This window comes from Orcinus orca, chromosome 5, assembly GCF_937001465.1.
Source record: "Orcinus orca chromosome 5, mOrcOrc1.1, whole genome shotgun sequence".
In the NCBI taxonomy this organism is placed as follows: domain Eukaryota; kingdom Metazoa; phylum Chordata; class Mammalia; order Artiodactyla; family Delphinidae; genus Orcinus; species Orcinus orca.
Window position 1 is genome coordinate 24,075,129 of NC_064563.1, and position 18,007 is coordinate 24,093,135.

The window sequence follows — 18,007 nt, forward strand, 5'->3', positions numbered from 1 at the left end:
TGGGTTTTATTAAGACTAGTGAATTTCTTGGTCTTTAAAACTCATGTTTTTATTTTTTATTTATTTATTTTTTGCAGTACGCGGGCCTCTCACCATTGTGGCCTCTCCCGCTGCGGAGCAGAGGCTCTGGACGCACAGGCTCAGCGGCCATGGCTCACGGGCCCAGCCGCTCCGCATCATGTGGGATCCTCCCGGACTGGGGCACGAACCCGTGTCCCCTGCATTGGCAGGCAGACTCTCAACCACTGTGCCACCAGGGAAGGCCTAAAACTTGTATTTTTAATTTTCATGGCATTTCTCATTTAACAAAGTATTTACTTTATTTTACCCATTCAACGAACACTTACTGAGCAACATTATGTGTTAGGTAATATCATAGATTCAAAAGTCAGAGAGAAAAGATGTAAATATACACAAAATATTTCATAGTCTGCTAAAGACACAGCTTCAACTGTGTCCCTGTAACCATGGACATAATGACACAGAAGAGAGACAAATTTTTGAGTGTCCAGCCTTAATTCTAATCATTTTGCTTCCTAGCCAGTTTTGGGGTTCTCCACTCTCCACTTGCATCTTGCCTCACCAGTGGAATTTCACACCTGTGACTCTATCCTCTGAGTGAAATACACTACCTTGTGGAGGGTTAACAAAATTCTTCATTAGTGCTGAGGACTCTGAACTCTGATTGGAATTCTTCAGTCATAACCTATTCTTTCCAAGTTTAAAGATGTTTTTAACAACTACTCACTTAATAGAGACAACCTATCCACAAATTAAAATCAGGGAAGGTCCTTAATTTTTGTACCAATACATCAACGATGAATCTCTAAAAAGTAGAAAATGGTGAGTGTGGATTAAGTTAATGAATGAATGAATGAATGAAAAACTATTGTTTATACTTAGGAGCAAAATTGCTCTTTCTATTAATCCTACAGGCTACTATTTCCTCATTAAAATATTTTCATTATATAACTTTAAGAAACTTAAAGTAAAACATGTACAAATAGAAGATGAATTCACAGAAGCAATTTCAATAATAGACTAGCTCTAATGCCACTGTAATGATAGAACGCTGTGGGATGCCCAAGGAAGTTGATACTGGCTGGGGAAACAAGTTCTTATTTGCTTAATAATGTAATTCTCCAAAAAACTAAAATTTATCTTTCACTGAAAATCTGAAGTCTGGTGCTATATTTATACCAATTTATTCTACAGATATTCAGAAGTTTTCATGGACTTAGATACTGAATTAGTTGTTCAGTTCTATTCAACAATGTATGATTACACTAGTAAGATCTATTGTGATTCTAAATATATTCCATGAAATGATTTTGGAATGGACAAATTATATACAAAATGTTTATTGAAAAGACTAACAAATTTATCTAATGCCTTAAAAACTCTAGAAAAAGAAAGATAACAAGGCTAACCCCTTTTCCCCTAAAATGTGTACAGTATTATAAAAATCACATTCAGATATGTCATATAACAACTTCTTCCCACCGCTTGTTTTGGTATTAATGCTGTTTGATTGGAAATCATTGGAAGCCATTTTAATGGAAATGTTACCAGTGCTTATTATCAAAATATCTTATTGAAAATAAAACAAATGAACCAACCAAACAACAACAAAAACACTCCTTACTTTGATTCCTATTTTTTTCACCATCCTTTCTCAAATTCATCTTATAACTTCTCCTAGATAAGAAAAAAATGTATGTCACTATTTTCAACTTGATAAAAGGCAATTGATTGTTGAAGGTAATTTTTCCTTTGTTGGCTTGAAGCAGAAGCCAAAGATTTAATAGATGCATGTATGCATTTTTGTAAGCCTGATCTCTAAGCCTAAAGCCTTTGATTTCAAGGTTACAATGTGGTACCAATAATGGCACAAGCCCTTTCTATTATCTGTAATAGAAAATTACATAAACTGGGATAAATCCAGTTAGGAGGTCTTTTTGTGATTTTATACAAAACAAAAGCTTAGACTGATATCAGCCTTTATCAGCTTCCCTGATCCAGAAAACCCTTTTTCCTCCAAGCACCGCTTTTGCTGTATCTCACAGACATTGATAAGTTGTGTTTTCATTTTCATTCAATTCAAAATAGTTTAAAATTTCTCTTGTGATTTCTTCTTTTACTCATGTGTTATTTAGAAATATATTGTTTAATTTCCACATATTTGGAGATTTTAATTTTATCTTCCTGTTACTGATGTCTAGTTTAATTCCATTGTGATCTGAGAACAGACATTATATAATTTCTATTGTTTTAAATTCATTAAGGTGTGTTTTATGGTGCAGAATGTGGTCTATCTTGATGAATGTTCCATGTGAGCCTATGAAAAATGTGTATTCTGCTGTTGTTGGATGATATAGGCTATAGATGTCAGTTATATTCACTTGATATTGAGTTTGACACTTGTTATTCAGTTCAACTGTCCTTACTGAAGTTCTGTTTGATGGATCTGTCCATTTTTGAGAGAGGTGTGTTGAAATCTCCAACTATGATAGTGGGTTTACCTATTTACTCTTGTAGTTCTATCTGTTTTCACCTCACTTCTTTGATACTCTGTTGTCATTAGCATACATGTTAAGAATTGTTATGGCTTCTTGGAGAACTGAGCCCTTTTTCATTATGCAATGCCCTTCTTCCAAATAATTTTTCTTACTTTGAAGTTAGCTCTGTCTGAAATTAATACAGCTACTCTTGCTTTCTTATGATTAGTGTTAGCATGGTGTATTTTTTTCCATCCACTTATGTTTTATCTATACGTGTCTACATACTTAAAGTGGGTTTTTTATAGATAACATATAGTTGGGCCATGTTTTATGATTCACTCTAACAATCTCTGTCCTTTAATTGGTGCATTTAGACCACTGATATTCAAAGTGATTATCCATATAGTTGGATTAATATCTACTATATTCATTAGAGCTTTCAATTTGCAGCCCTTGCTCTTTGTTCCTGTTTTTGTCTTCCAGTTTTTTTCTGCCTTTTGTGGTTTTAACTGAGCACTTTATATGATTCTATTTTCTCTCCTTTATTAGTATATCAGTTATACTTTTTTTAAACTTTTCTTAGTGGTTTCCCTAGAGCTTGCAATATACATTTACAACTAATTCAAGTCCACTTTCAAGTAACACTATATTGCTCACAAGTAGTATATACCTTATAGTAACAAAATAATTCTAATTCCTCCCTCCAATCATGCAGCCACTCATTTCACTTATATATAAGTATATAAAGCTTATACATAAGCATACCTTATGTATAAGATTATACATAAGGATACATAACTTAATATATTGTTGCTATTATTATTTTGAGCAAACTGTTATCTCTTACACCAATTAAGAATAAGAAAAATAAGTTATTTTACCTTCACTTATTTCTTCTTCAGTGCACTTCCTTTCTAATGTAGATTTGAGTTTCTAATCTATGTTATATTCCTTTTCACTAAAGAACTTTTTTTTTAATTGAAGTATAGTTCATTCATAATGCTGTGTTAGTTTATATATACATATATATTCTTTTCTGTTACATTTTATTATACGATATTGAATACAGTTCTCTATCCTATATAGTAGGACCTTGTTGTTTATCTGTTTTATATATAGTAGTTTGTATCTGCTAATCCCAAACCTCTAATTTATCCCTCCCTCCTTTCCCCTTTGGTAACCATAATTTTGTTTTCTATATCTGTGAGTCTGTTTCTCTTTTGTAAATAAGTTCATTTGTATCATATTTTAGATTCCACATATAAGTGATATCATATGATATTAGTCTTTGTCTGACTTACTTCACTTGATATGATAACCTCTGGGTCCATCCATGTTACTGCAAATGGCGTTATTTCATTTTTTTATGGCTACTAGTATTCCACTGGGTACATATATATATTTACACACACACATTGTGTACATATATATATTTACACACACACCTTGTGTGTGTATATATATATATATATACACACACACAGATATAGATATAGATATATATATATATATATATACACACACACACACACACACACACACACACACACCACTTCTTTATCCATTCATCCGTCAATGGACATGTAGGTTGCTTCAATGTCTTGGCAATTGTAAATAGTGCTGCTATGAACATTGGGGTGCATGTATCTTTTTGAATGAGTTTTCTCCAGATATATGTCCAGGAATGGGATTGCTGGATCATATGGTAACTCTATTCTTAGTTTTTTAAGGAACCTCCATACTGTTATCCATAGTGGTTGCACCAATTTACATTCCTACCAACAGTGCAAGAGGGTTCCCTTTTTTCCTCACCCTCTCCAGCATTTATTATTTATAGACTTTTTGATGATGGCCATTCTGACGGGTGTGAGGTGGTACCTCATGGTAGTTTTGATTTGCATTTCTCTAATAATGAGCAATGCTGAACATTTTTTCGGGTGCTTATTGGCCATCTGTATGTCTTCTTTGGAGAAATGTCTATTTAGGTCTTCTGCCCAATTTTTAAATTTTTTTTTACTTTTGTTTTTATTGAGTTGTATGAGCTGTTTGTATTTTTTGAAAATTAAGTCCTTGTCAGTTGCATCATTTGCAAATATACTCTCCCATTCTGTAGGTTGTCTTTTCATTTTGTTTATGGTTTCCTTTGCTGTGCAAAAGCTTGTAAGTTTGATTAGGTCCCATTTATTTATTTTTGCTTTTATTTCTGTTACCCTGGGAGACTGACTAAGAAAACTTTGGTAGGATTTATATTAGAGAATGTTTTATCTATGTTCTTTTCTAGGAGCCTTATGGTGTCATGTCTTATATTTAAGTCTTTAAGCCATTTGGAGTTTATTTTTGTGTATGGTGTGAGGGACTGAAGAACTTTTTATTTTTTTAACATATCCTGTAAATCAGGTCTACTGGCAACTGATTACAGATTTTCTTTGTCTGAGAGAGTTTATTGTTCCTTCACTTTTGAAGGATTATTTCACAGGATACACAATTCCAGGTTCGTGGGTTTTTTGTTTGTTTTCTTTCTCTCAACACTTAACATATTTCATTCTACTCTTTCTTGTTTGCATGGTTTCTGAAGAATTGAATGTAACTCTTATCTCTGGCTTCTTTCAGAGGAGAAAGAATCTCTGGATTTTTTCTTTATCTTTGATTTTCTGTAGTTTGAAGATCAGATGCCTGGGTACAGTTTTTCTAGCATGTGTCCTGCTTGATTTTCTCTAAGCTTCCTGGATATGTAGTTCGGTGTCTAATGTTAATATGGGGAAATTCTCAGTTATTATTGCTTCAAATATTCTTCTGTTCCTTTCTCTCTTTCTTCTCCTTTTTATATTCATATTACATATATTTTACACCTTCTGTAGTTCTTCCACAGTCCTTGGATATCCTATTGTGTTTTTTTTTTCTTTCTTTCTCTCTTTCTTTCTTTTTATTTTTATTTTTAAGGATTCTATTGATATATCCTCTAGGTCAGACATTCTTTCCTGAGTCCTGTCCAGTTTACTGATAAGCCCATCAAAGGCATTCTTCACTTCTATTTCAGTGCTTTTGACCTTTAGCATTTTGTTTTGGTTCTTTCTTAGGATTTCCATCTTTCTGCTTACATTGTCCATCTGTTCTTGCATGGAGTCTGCTTTATCCATTAGAGCCCTTAGCATACTAATCCTACTTGTTTTAAATTTGCTGGTATGATAATTCTAACATTCTGTCATGTGTAGTTCTGATCCTTGTTATGTCTCTTCAAATTGTGTTTTTTGCCTCTTGGTGTGCCTTGTAATTTTTTCCTGACAGCCAGATTTGATGTACTGGGTAAAAGGAACTGCTGTAAATAGGTCTTTGTTAATGTGGTGGTGAGGTGTTGGGTTGGAAGTATTGTACAGTCTTATGATTAGGGCTGAGTCTTTTAGTGAACCTATGCTTGTAGATTGTGAATTTCACAAGTGTTTCTCAGCTCTTTTCTCTCCACTTGTCTGGGACAGGATGGCTTGAGTAGCTGAAGTTGTGCGTTTCCCTTCTCCCATGTAGAAGGCGAGAGCTGGCTGGAATTGGGTGTTTCCCTCTCAAAGGTCAGTGAGGCTCTCCTTAACTAGTTTCCCCTAAGGGCCAGCATGGTTAAGACGAGCAGAGTACTCTGACATTTCAAAATGGTCCCCTTTCCCTTTCCTCTGGTTGAAGGCTGAGGAGATTTTTCTCCTATATTTACTGTGGGAATCTGATTGAGCTCCTGGAGGTGAATTTTACGATATTGCTAGGGGTCCACTTACTACAAGGTCCCTCTGGAGTGTTTCACTCTCAGAGTTGCCCACACTGAGCCTCCAGCAAATTTGTCAATTGCAGTTCGGGTTTTCCTACCAGAGCACTGGTTCTCTGAGCAGTTTCCACGCATGAGTCTCTGCTCCAAAAAGCCATGTACCTCTGTTTGCCTGTCTGTCTCTCCAGGGAGCAGCTGTTTGCCCTGTGTCCTCCCTGCTATTACAGGTCCAAGAATAGTTGTTGACTTTTCAGTCTGTTTAGCTTTCTACTTGTTTTAGGACTGCTGGAGATTTCCAAGCTCCTTACACACAACTGAAATTTGGAAGTCCCACTCATATATAAAACTTATTTAAAAACAAGATAGGAAAACAGGTAACAAGATAATAAATGAAGTCAAGGAATGATAAATTAAATGTATTGAAAATGCATTACTGAGTGAGTTCGATAGCTAATTCTTTAAAAAGCTTTTAAAGGAATACATTTTTGAAGTAGTTCATTGCTATATTTATTAGTCTAACCCATTGTATCAACAAGAAAAAGCAGCAAACAAATGTACTATAACAACAAAAACTGAAAGGTATTCAATAAGACCCAGTTACTATTTCTAATAGAAATCTTAAATGACAAAATAATTAAACATTCTAAGTATAATAATCACTGAAAATATCCTGATGAAATATTGAAACCATTTTTAATTAAAAGCAGGGCTAGACAGGATACTTGTACTAAGATTGTTTCATATTACATTAGAACGTCTAACAAATTGAACAGCACACATACACAAAATAAGAACAAAATCATAGCTTTCAGGTATTCTATTTTTTTATTCTAATTTTTCTGGAATGGCAAAGTTTGACTCCATCACTCCTTGCACTTATCTTTCTCTGATTGAACTGGAAGTATCTATTTTTATAACTTTTATAACATTAAAATTCTACTTATAGATAAAGTTAGGAGCCAAGTTACCACAGTCAAGAAGCCCTTTTAGCTACCTCATATCTCAAGCTTCTGAATAATCATGTTTCAGGAAAAAGTTATTACTTTTCTTTGATGGTGTTATACTTTTTCTCACCATATTTAGAAAGACAACACTTCTCCACAATTTTGGAGGAATTCACTAGGACTGACAAGATCAGTAACTATTAAATAATCAGATTGGAATAATATGACAATACTAACATTTATTCCAATTTTATGTTAGTCCTACTTTGCATCCTATAAAATGAAAAGGTCCTAAATGTACTTCAACCTTGTTTACACTCTATGGAAATTTGATATATGTTATGTACTGATGATGCTATAAACATTTTATGCTATGAACTAACATAAAAAATTTAAAACATCGCAGTTGTGTCAGGTTTGCTCCTTGAGTGTAGCAAATATTTTATTATGTCTCTATGATTTTCCAGTTAGTTTTCCCTTAGACGTCTAAATAAATCTGTACCTTTAAAGGAAATGATTTGGAAAAAGGTTTTAATTGGTTTATCTATGGTTCTGAACCAAAGTTTTAATACCATGCAATTTACATTATAATTTAGAGAAATTCTTATTTATTTAAATCTTACTTAAAACAGTGCCTTTTTTTTTTTTTTTTTTTGCGGTACGCGGGCCTCTCACCGTTGCGACCTCTCCCGTTGCAGAGCACAGGCTCCGGACGCGCAGGCTCAGCGGCCATGGCTCACAGGCCCAGCCACTCTGCGGCATGTGGGATCTTCCTGGACCGGGGCACGAACCTGCGTCCCCTACATCGGCAGGCGGACTCTCAACAACTGCGCCACCAGGGAAGCCCAAAAACAGTGCTTTTTTAATTTGGGGTTTATACCTTTGTTCTTTTTATTGTGGGTTGGTTCATGTTTGTTTTCTAACTTGCAGATTTTTACTAGGCCAGACTATTTATTTAAAATAAACATTTGAAGATTTGTAGTCTCTCTTTTAATAATATACATGTCGATAGATAGAAGGACAGACAGATTAAAAAAATATAGGGTTTAGCCATTACTGCATAGAATTTGATATAAAACTCAAACAATTTAGAAAGATATGCTGTGGAAATTTAGCCTATGTTCAGTTCTGGTCTCCAGCAATAGTTCACAGTCCCAAAGAATACGTACATTTAAAAAACTGTTTCATGTCAGGGGTATTAGATATACCATTTCATTTAATTCTTCATCAAAGAAGCTGGAACTTAATTTTTATTATTCTTATTTTAAAGACTGACTGGGTTTAAATTGTTCAGTAAGGTATAGTTAGTACTACAGAGTGAGTAATAGAATAGAGATTCAAAAGCTCATCTGCCTGGTTGCAAATCCTCTTCTCATTTAAGCTCACTAACTTCTAGTCATTGGTGGAGGGTTTCTAGACTCAGAGGTCATTATTGCTTCTCTTCTTCCTCAAGCAGAAAGCAGAAAACACACTGAGGTATTTCCCTTTGTGTAAACTTGGTGTTTTTTGAGGGAAAATCAAGTGTCAGATGGTTTATTTCCTTCCTCCCTTCCTTCCTTCCTTCCTCCCCTCCTCTCTTTTCTGTCTTTCTTCCTTGGGCTTAATCCATTCTGTTTGATTCTGCTTGATCAATGTTTAATAATTAAGTACTTATTATACATACAAAATGTATTTCCCATTTCTACCTTGGGCATAGGGCACACCAATGTCTTAAAATTTTAGCTAGCAAAAGTATAATGACAATAAGAGTATTTGAGCTAAATTAGAAGAAAATACTCTGGTAAATATTGTTCCAGATTACACAGGCTTGAAAACTCCTGCACCAATTTATTCTTAAAACTCATGTCTTCTGATTTTGAAAAAAAAAAATCCGTTTTTTTTCCCCAAATCTCTCAGATCATTTAGGAAGAAATATAAAGTGTTTATAGTTTACACACAGAATGGAGATAATCCCTTTGGAGGCTCTGCAGAGTCTGTGTAGGGTTGTAAAGCAAGAAGCAATCCAGTAGGAATGTGGATGCATGTGTATACTTATATAAATATTTATATCTAATTATTATATGAATATATAATGCTCTTCCTGTCAAGTATCTGTATGATATGACTGGATATTTTTCCACAGCCACAAGCTCTGTCCTTATCAAGCAGAGATAGGAATGGGGAGGAAATAGAGTGGACCTCTCTCTTTTGAGTGTTAAACACCATACAACACACTTGACTGATGGCCACTTTGCCTACATCTCTGGCTGTGTATGGTAACTAGTCAGCATGAGATAGATAATTTTAAACAAATGTTACAAAAATGTGATATTACTTTTTGCAAATTGACTTGCTTGGCAGCAACAATTTTACAATGTCACCTAAATGGTTATTTTTTCCTGCAAATTCCACCTTATTAACTGGAAGCAAGTGTCTGGCACATGTAGTTCAATGTTTTGCACATTAAGCTTAATGAAAGTGTGTTCTTCATGTTGGTGATTAACCAACTCAAGAATAAAACCAATGATAGCACAATAGCCTTTACTACTTTCTCCTATATAATGTATTCAAGTGTTCTCCTTAGTTTATTATATTAATATAATAATATAATTGAAAATCCCATTGTCATTTGCTTCCAAATATTAAAACTATTGATAATTTATGTTGAACTAATAAAGAATAGCTCAATTTAGAAAGCAGCATCTCTATTAAATTACTACATAATTAACCACCTTAAGCAATAATTTTTTAATTTGTTTACTTAGGGATGATTGATTCAAAAATTAACCTGGATTACTGAAGTAAAAATTTTCAAAATTTCTAAACAGAGTTCAGTTAGTGAATTTTGTCCTTATTTCTTCTTTAGGAGTATGACTTTTTCACCATATATATGAGAAATAGCTCAGCTTGAAAAGGAAGAATTATTTAAGGAACAATTAGTCATTTGGGGAGTTGGAAGGCAGACACAAGTTATACAAAGTGAAAGCTTCTAATAGTCATAGTGTATTAATGCATAAGTATTCCCAATATACAGTAGCTTAAAGGAACAATAAAATGACAAAACCAAAGAGATAAACCCTGACGCTAGTCCTAGGATTTGCTCTCAACAACAAATAAAATATACAATAGATGAAAAAATGTTTTATTTATGAGAGTAAAATGAATAGCACCATAGGAAGTAAGTTGTTTGCTGTAGTAAACATCAAAAGGGCAAGAATTGCAATTTGATATGTCTCCCAAGGAGTGTGAAGCTCAGATAAAGATGTGAGTCTAAAATTGGAGAAGTACATATTTAATATTAATAGAAGTCTCCACTTTGTATAAAGACCTTGAAGTGATATATATCTTCCATGCTATGCCTTAGGATGACTATTTCATCTGTTAGAGACTATCACTGCCTATCTTTATAAAGCTTGGTTTGTTTATAGCAAGAGTACAAAATGCACTATGATTCTGTGAAACAAGAAAAAAGTGGAACTGAAAGCAAGTTCTAGAAATATTCTATGAGAAAAAAATAGTAACAGTATTATTTTGGAAAACAAAGCCTGAAGTATTAGAATTCAGTCAAATGTGATATGTCGTATAGTCAAACTTGATCAACTAGCCCTTTCACAAAAATGACTTTTTGTAGAGGTTAGGTGTTTACTATGTACCAGGTACTTTTTTAGTCACTATATGTATGTTATTTAATTTAAATTTCACACACCTCAACAATGTAATAACTATGCTATTTTATAGATTAGGGAAATGAACATATGAAAATAAGCAACTCGCCCAAGGTCACAGAGTAAGTGGCAATTCAGCCTTCAAGTAAAACTTTAACCATAAAAACTTTGTTTCTAGTTTGCCTTAGTTATTTATTGCTGTAATAAAAATTGTCTTAAAATATAGTTAAAATAACAAGAAAATGTAATTTCTCACAATTTGGGCAGATCAGAAATTGGGAGCCACTTAGCTAAGCAGTTCTTCCTTGGGGAACTTTCATGAGATTTCAGTCACAATGTCAGCCAGGGCTGCAATCATCTGAAGGCTTGACTAGGACTGGAAGATACACTTCCAGAGTGGGTCACTCACATGGCCAGCTTGTTGTGGACAGGAGGCCTCTGTCCTCCACCTAATTCTCTGTAGTTCTCTCCACAGGACTGCTTGTGTTCTCATGACAAGGCAGCTGGCTTCCCCATATGTGAGCGAGCCAAGAGACAAAAAAGCAGAAGTCAGTCTGCCTTTTCTTATCTAGCCTCAGAAATTATATACTTTCACCTCCCTAATATCCTCTGATCATACAAGTCTACCCTATTCAACGTGAGAGGAGACCACACAAGTTCATGAGTACTCGGAAGTCTGGGTCACTGAGGGTCATCTTGGAGACTGGCTTCCATAAAGCTATAGGGCAAACAAGAATACACTGTTCTCCAGTGGACGTTAATTCTACTTTATTTTTACTATATTAGATATAATTCTATTTCATCACCAACAATATATTGGATATAGTTTTCTTTAGATAAGAATAGATAATGTGGGCATTGGAAGCTTCTCCCTAGTGAAGGGTTCATATCTTCCTGATTTTACTGTAATGTTTTGAATAATTACTGAAATACACATTCTAAAAGCAATCAATTTTGCAATCAATTATGCAAAAATTATAGGCTGTGTTGTTATATAGTTTAACTTCCAAGGTATTTCAGGTAACAGCTTTACAGATGTTTTGTCATTCCCTAACTTACATCCTTAGCTTTCTAGCCTGTTGTAATTTTATCCTTGCTGCCTGCTCTGAATGTAGGTAATTTCTATGACAGCAACCCATTTCTTGGTACCATTTTTCTGTAATAGTTAGGACATAGGCTAAAACGGTTGCATCAGTAACATTTTGCCTCATAACAAGCCACCCTGAAACTCAGCAGCTTGAAAAACAAGCATTGTTTAGTTCACTACTCTGCTGAGTAGTTCTCTGAGTCTGGACTGGCTCCACTCATCTCAGTGTGTGCTCTCTCATCTGGCTATGTTATTTTTGGAGTTTGATGGTGGCTAAATGATCGAGGTTAGAGGATCCCCAGAGAAAGAGAACCAGGCATGCCTTTCTTCACATAAGAGAAGCCATTTTGGCTGAAGCTATTTTGTGATCTAAGCCTGGCCACAATGCTTGTCTTTGAGCAGGTGTCAGTAATTTATAATGTTAAGTAAGAAAAGAATGCAGGATAAAGGACTGTTATCAGGCAAGAGAAGTAGCGATAGCAAAGATAATATATCAGTTGTAGACTCCCAGTTCTGTTTTTATGGTAAAGATTAGCCTGAAGTGCTCAACCACCAAATCAACTGGAACCTAAGAGATGATGTTAACTTTTTCTGATCCTCAAGGCTTCAATTCAAGTTCAATTTTGGACTTGGCCAAAATTTGTCCCAATTCTATGTTGAATTCTCCTCTGCTCAAGCCTCTTCATGAATATGCACATACCCTTAGCTTTAAACTTTCCCAATTTTGCTGTTGGGGAGACAATGCTTTGGGCAAGATCCCGGCTGTTCTTCTTACTTGCTGCATTAATAAATACTTTCTTCTCCCACTCTTTGGTTTGGTTGTGTCTTTTGACTCAACACCCACCAAGAGGCAAATCCAGTTTTTCAGGTAACACTGCCAGCTTCCACTAAAAGTAAGGTCCTTTCAAATTCTAACCTGGTTTCAAAGCCAATGCCACATGTTCTGGATTTTTATTATGGTAGCAAACAACTACCAGTTACCAAATTTTATTCTGGTGTCTACTGCTGTCTAACAAACTACTTCAAAGCTTAGTAACTTTAAACAACCACAATTTAATCATATTTCATAACTTTGGAATCAGTGATTCAGGTGCAACTTGCTGTTGGATACTTCTGCTCCATGTGGCATCAACTGGAGTCACTAGGTGGTATTCAACTGGCAGCTCTAGTCTGGAGAACTGGTGGTGACAGCTGGAAGAAAGGAATCATCTGGTCCCCTTTCTCTCTCCAGGTAGCCTTAGGGCTACCCTATGTGGTCTCTTCAGTGTATAGTTAAGTTCATACATGGCAGCTCAGGGTTCCTCAGGAATGCTAAGAGCCTAAAGAGGCTAGAAGCAGTACTGACATAGTGTCATCTCCTCCATGCTCTATTACTTCAAGCAGTCACAGGTCAGCTCATATTCAAAGGGATTGAACAAAGACCTGCCTTTCAATAAGAGGAGTGTCAAAGATTCTACAGCTACCTTTAATCTGCAAAGAGGTTAAATTACATGGAACACTTGAAATTCCCTTGCTTCATAACATTAGTTTAGAAATCCTGCCTGCTTATTCTTTTGTCATTTACGCCCTTATAAGTAAACTGGGAGAAAGCATATTCCTTTGCATAAAGTAAAACAAAATTGTAGAGATGTTAACGTGAGTCCACAAATTATGTCCAAGGAAAGAAACTGTAGCCTAGTTGTTTACAATGTTTGGAGACAGGCTTTGGGAGAAATTTCTCTGTTCTACATTTATAATTATAATGATAAAATAACTAATTGTCAATGCTTCGTGAGGCCTGTCTGGTCTTAGGTCCAGGAATTTTATATCAAAGAATCCTATCTTATTTAACGCAAAACCAGAGTGAGTAATGCTTGGAATTTTATATAGTAAGAAATAAGATAATAACGAATCATTCGAATTAACCTGTATGTTTTTTTTATTGTCCTCAATTTTCTCATTCAGGTCAAAATGATTATAGCAAGGACTGTGCCGAAGAGAGAAGGCATTGCTAAATTTGCAAGACTTATAACCAGGACACTCTGACATTTGGAAACATAAACAAGCAAAGGAAAGCAAGAAAGGTTGCCCTGTCTGACTAAAAAAAGAGCTAGATAATTTTATTTCAATGAGAAAACAGTGCACATTTATAATATTTCAGAAAAATTTAGTAAGATTAACAGTGTCTATTGGATTTTTGAGTGTGGAATTTATTGGTAACATTTACAAAACCAGTTTAAATATAGTGATGGTGCAGGAAGCCAAATTAGAAAGTCTTGAAGAGTGAATAGTAATGGGAGGAGAGAATCAGAAGAGAGTACTTAATCAAGGTTTATACTTGATTATACTGAAGGATAGTCAAGAAAATTGTTTGGAGTATGAGGAGCATGAAAATCAGAGGAGGTTCTTAAATTATTTTATGGCAATCTTCTTTGGAAAACTACCATGATACAAATTAATTCAGTAAAATGATGTATTTGGGGAGGAGGGGCAAATAGTATTTATAAAAATTATTGCTTGCCAATCTTTTTATAGAAAAATATATCTTATAGAAAGTTAAATTTCTGAAAAATCAGAAGATCTGCACCCACCACCCTCTGTATGACCCCATTGGCCTCAGCTCAACTTCCTTCTCTTTGTTATTCCCTGCTTTCTTGGCGGAGCTGGGTTCATTCAACTGACAGTTAGAAATCTATTTTATGTCAGAGCTAGGTGCACACATATGCATGTATGTCTCAAAGTATATATTATAAAACAATACACATCCTTGTATATATAATAAATTTGAGTATTTTAATTTTAGTCCTGCAGTAGTAAAGGAAGAATCTGTAACCCGCTCTGGGAGTTGGCAAGATCAAACTGCATTCATAATACTACTAAATCATTATTGTTCTTGTTCACTTTCAATCTCTCATGAGTGTGCAGAGAAGTATTTGTTTTTGTTTTCCAGAAGCTACATGCTGTATAATGATGTCAGCACTCTTTTGAATAATTGAGAGTATAGTTGTGTATTGGTTTTCTAGAACTTTCTAAGTGAGTAGATTTAGTATATAAATATGTACATATTCAAACATTAAATCATACTCTTCTGGATACGTCTGTTCTTACTGCTATCTTCAGTTACATCTGTTATAATCTTCCCAATTTCACATTTATCCGATAAATATTAGAACATAGTGTTAGGGCTTCCCTGGTGGCATGCCAATGCAGGGAACACGGGTTCGAGCCCTGGTCCGGGAAGATCCCACATGCCATGGAGCAACTAAGCCCATGTACCACAACTACTGAGCCTGCACTGTAGAGCACTCGAGCTACAACTACTGAGCCCTCAAGCCACAACTACTGATCCCACGTGCCACAACTGCTGAAGCCCATGCACTTAGAGCCCGTGCTCCGCAACAAGAGAAGCCACCACAATCAGAAGCCTGCACACAGCAACGAAGAGTAGCCCCCCCCTCGCTGCAACTAGAGAAAGCCCGCAAGCAGCAGCAGAGACCCAACGCAGCCAAAAATAAATAAATAAATTCTATTAAAACAAAGAACATAGTATTAGTCTATTATAAAATAAAGTGTATTTGTTATGTATTTTTCTAATATTTCAAAGTGGACTATGAGTTTAAAAGGCAGAGATGGAAGACTTGCCTTTCAGCCCACATAATCTATGTCTAATGATGCTGAAAAAACATGAAACAGACGTATCATAGTTTTCTGATGCATGAAAAGGAATCTACTCCAAAGAAAATGGACAAAATGTATAAGTGGTGAGCACAGATAAGGCAAACTTTATCCTTCTTTAGGCTTTATAGATGTTAATAATTTAATTTATGTCTTATGTAACAAGAGATTTTTCCCATAATTTTATGCTGCCAGCTAAGTTGTAGCATCATTTTAAGACTAACTGCCTAGATTTTAAAAGAAAACTGAATTAAATATTGTAAACGTAGACTTGATGAACTCTTCAGGAGCCCTGCATTTTTTTAAAATAATTTTTCAAAGTGAAAATGAAATAGCCACTGGAGCAGCTTATTAGGGTATGCCATCATACTATGTTGGTTTGAGAAATGCACATAGTAACTAAATGATTAATAAAACTTTATGATGTTGACATTGCTGAATACCTGCCTGATGAAAAGTCAGTAATAGACATCACAATATTCCATTTTCCAAAAATACAGTAGCTTGCCAAATTAAAGATTTATCTGCAAGCATGAATTGATACTGTATGTTATCGGCAGAACTGTAACTATGCTTTACAAAGAGATGAATCTATAAATAATAGGTAGACTTGTTCTGTGCTTTGTTGGATCAATACCACTTATCATCAAAGAAAATATTCTTTTATAGGAATGCTTGGAAATGAATAGAAATGGTGCTAAAATATTCAGAGTTGAATAACCAATTTAAATCTCAGGGTTTATTCAGAAACATTTTTGTTGTCATTTACATGATGATTTAAATTCCCATTGCCTTAACACAAATCAAGTCAGTGGTACCAAGCTGTACGAATAGTTATGTTATTTTTTCCACCATGCACTCAGAAGAGAAAAACAAGTTGCAGTGAAGATTGTCTTTCTGATATCAGTAAAAAGTATCAATTTTTGGGCTTCCCTGGTGGCGCAGTGGTTGAGAGTCCGCCTGCCGATGCAGGGGACAAGGGTTCGTGCCCTGGTCTGGGAAGATCCCACATGCCGCGGAGCGGCTGGTCGCGTGAGCCATGGCCGCTGAGCCTGCGCGTCCGGAGCCTGTGCTCCGCAACGGGAGAGGCCACAACAGTGGGAGTCCCACGTACCACAAAAAAAAAAAAAAAAAAAAGTATCAATTTTATGAAAGCTCATTCTTAAGTACATTTTTAAAAAATATTCTGTATGATGAAACCAGAACATACAAAGCCTTGCTGCTGCATACTGACATATGATGGTTATCTAAAAGCACGTATGCAATTCTTTTGAGTTGATGGTAAAGTAACTTTTTCACCATGGAAGAATATTTTTACTTGATGAAACAACTGACAGACAAATTATGCTTATTCAGACTTGAGTATTTAACAAATATTTTCTTGAACATAGATAAAGTAAGCCAGTCATTTCAAAGAAAACAAAATAACAGAATTTGTTGCCAATAATAAAAATTGAACTTTTAACATAGAAACTGTACATCAACTATATCTCAATTAAAAATAGAAACAAAAAAATTGTTTTTGAATAAAAACTAAAATTTTAGAAAACTCGTATCTGCCATCATGAGCTTGACAGCTTCTTAAAACTTAAAGGCTTTTCTGGTAAAACTGTTGATTATATTAATAAATGTGCCTCTTTGAATGATGTGTAAAAATGTACTAATATTTGGAAGAATCTGATTCTAGAATTTGGAAGAGTCATCCAACTCAAAAAAAATTTCCTCAGATAATGGAAAATAACTTAAATACTTACTTACTATGTCTGGAATGTTTGTGAAGTTTTAAAAAAAAGGAATTTCAGATATCTAAGAAACTAAGAAGAAACAAAACTCTAGCTACTTAGAATGTATGAGGCAACTGCAAAATTTCAAAATAAAAAAATAAAAACTTTGGGGATAAAAGGAAGGAAACTACTACACAGAACATCAGGGCACTCAACATGTAAAATAAAATTTTATCACTTAAACTTGGCTCGAATATCCTAAATCACTATTCCTGGAACCCTTTATTATTAAATAATTATACAATTGGATTACAGCACTGAATATTCTTTCAAGAATTACTTACAGTTGATGTCTATTTGCTTCAACCAACTAAGAATCATGGAAAAAAGAGGAGTTAGATTTTATGTCCTTTTTTTTGTTCTTGAGCTTATATTGCTGATTATTTTCTAAAAAACCTGTAAGTTTTGTGAAGCACTATTCATAGTTTCCTTGGAGTCTCAATGTCACTGATAAGGCAAGTATTAGGATCTAATTAAGAGACATTTTCCTGAGTGAAAGAAGATTCAATACTAGACTGTCAAGTTTATTTTCTCTCCATGCTCACAAAGGATACTTGTTAAAACTGCTAAAAAAGCATTTGTGACTGCCAGCTTAGATATTATCAGGGGAGGCCCTCTGCTGCTCTGTTGTTGAGTTCCAAAATAATA

The 18,007-nt window shown here is 34.7% G+C and overlaps 1 long non-coding RNA gene across 1 annotated transcript; it reads left to right on the forward strand.

Annotated features, from left to right (window-relative positions):
- Positions 1 to 849: 849 nt before the first annotated feature.
- On the forward strand, positions 850 to 14,993 carry LOC125964400 (uncharacterized). Its single transcript, XR_007477390.1, has 2 exons — positions 850 to 6,061; positions 7,330 to 14,993. It is a non-coding gene; the product is annotated as an uncharacterized LOC125964400 (long non-coding RNA).
- The last annotated feature ends 3,014 nt before the right edge of the window (positions 14,994 to 18,007 follow it).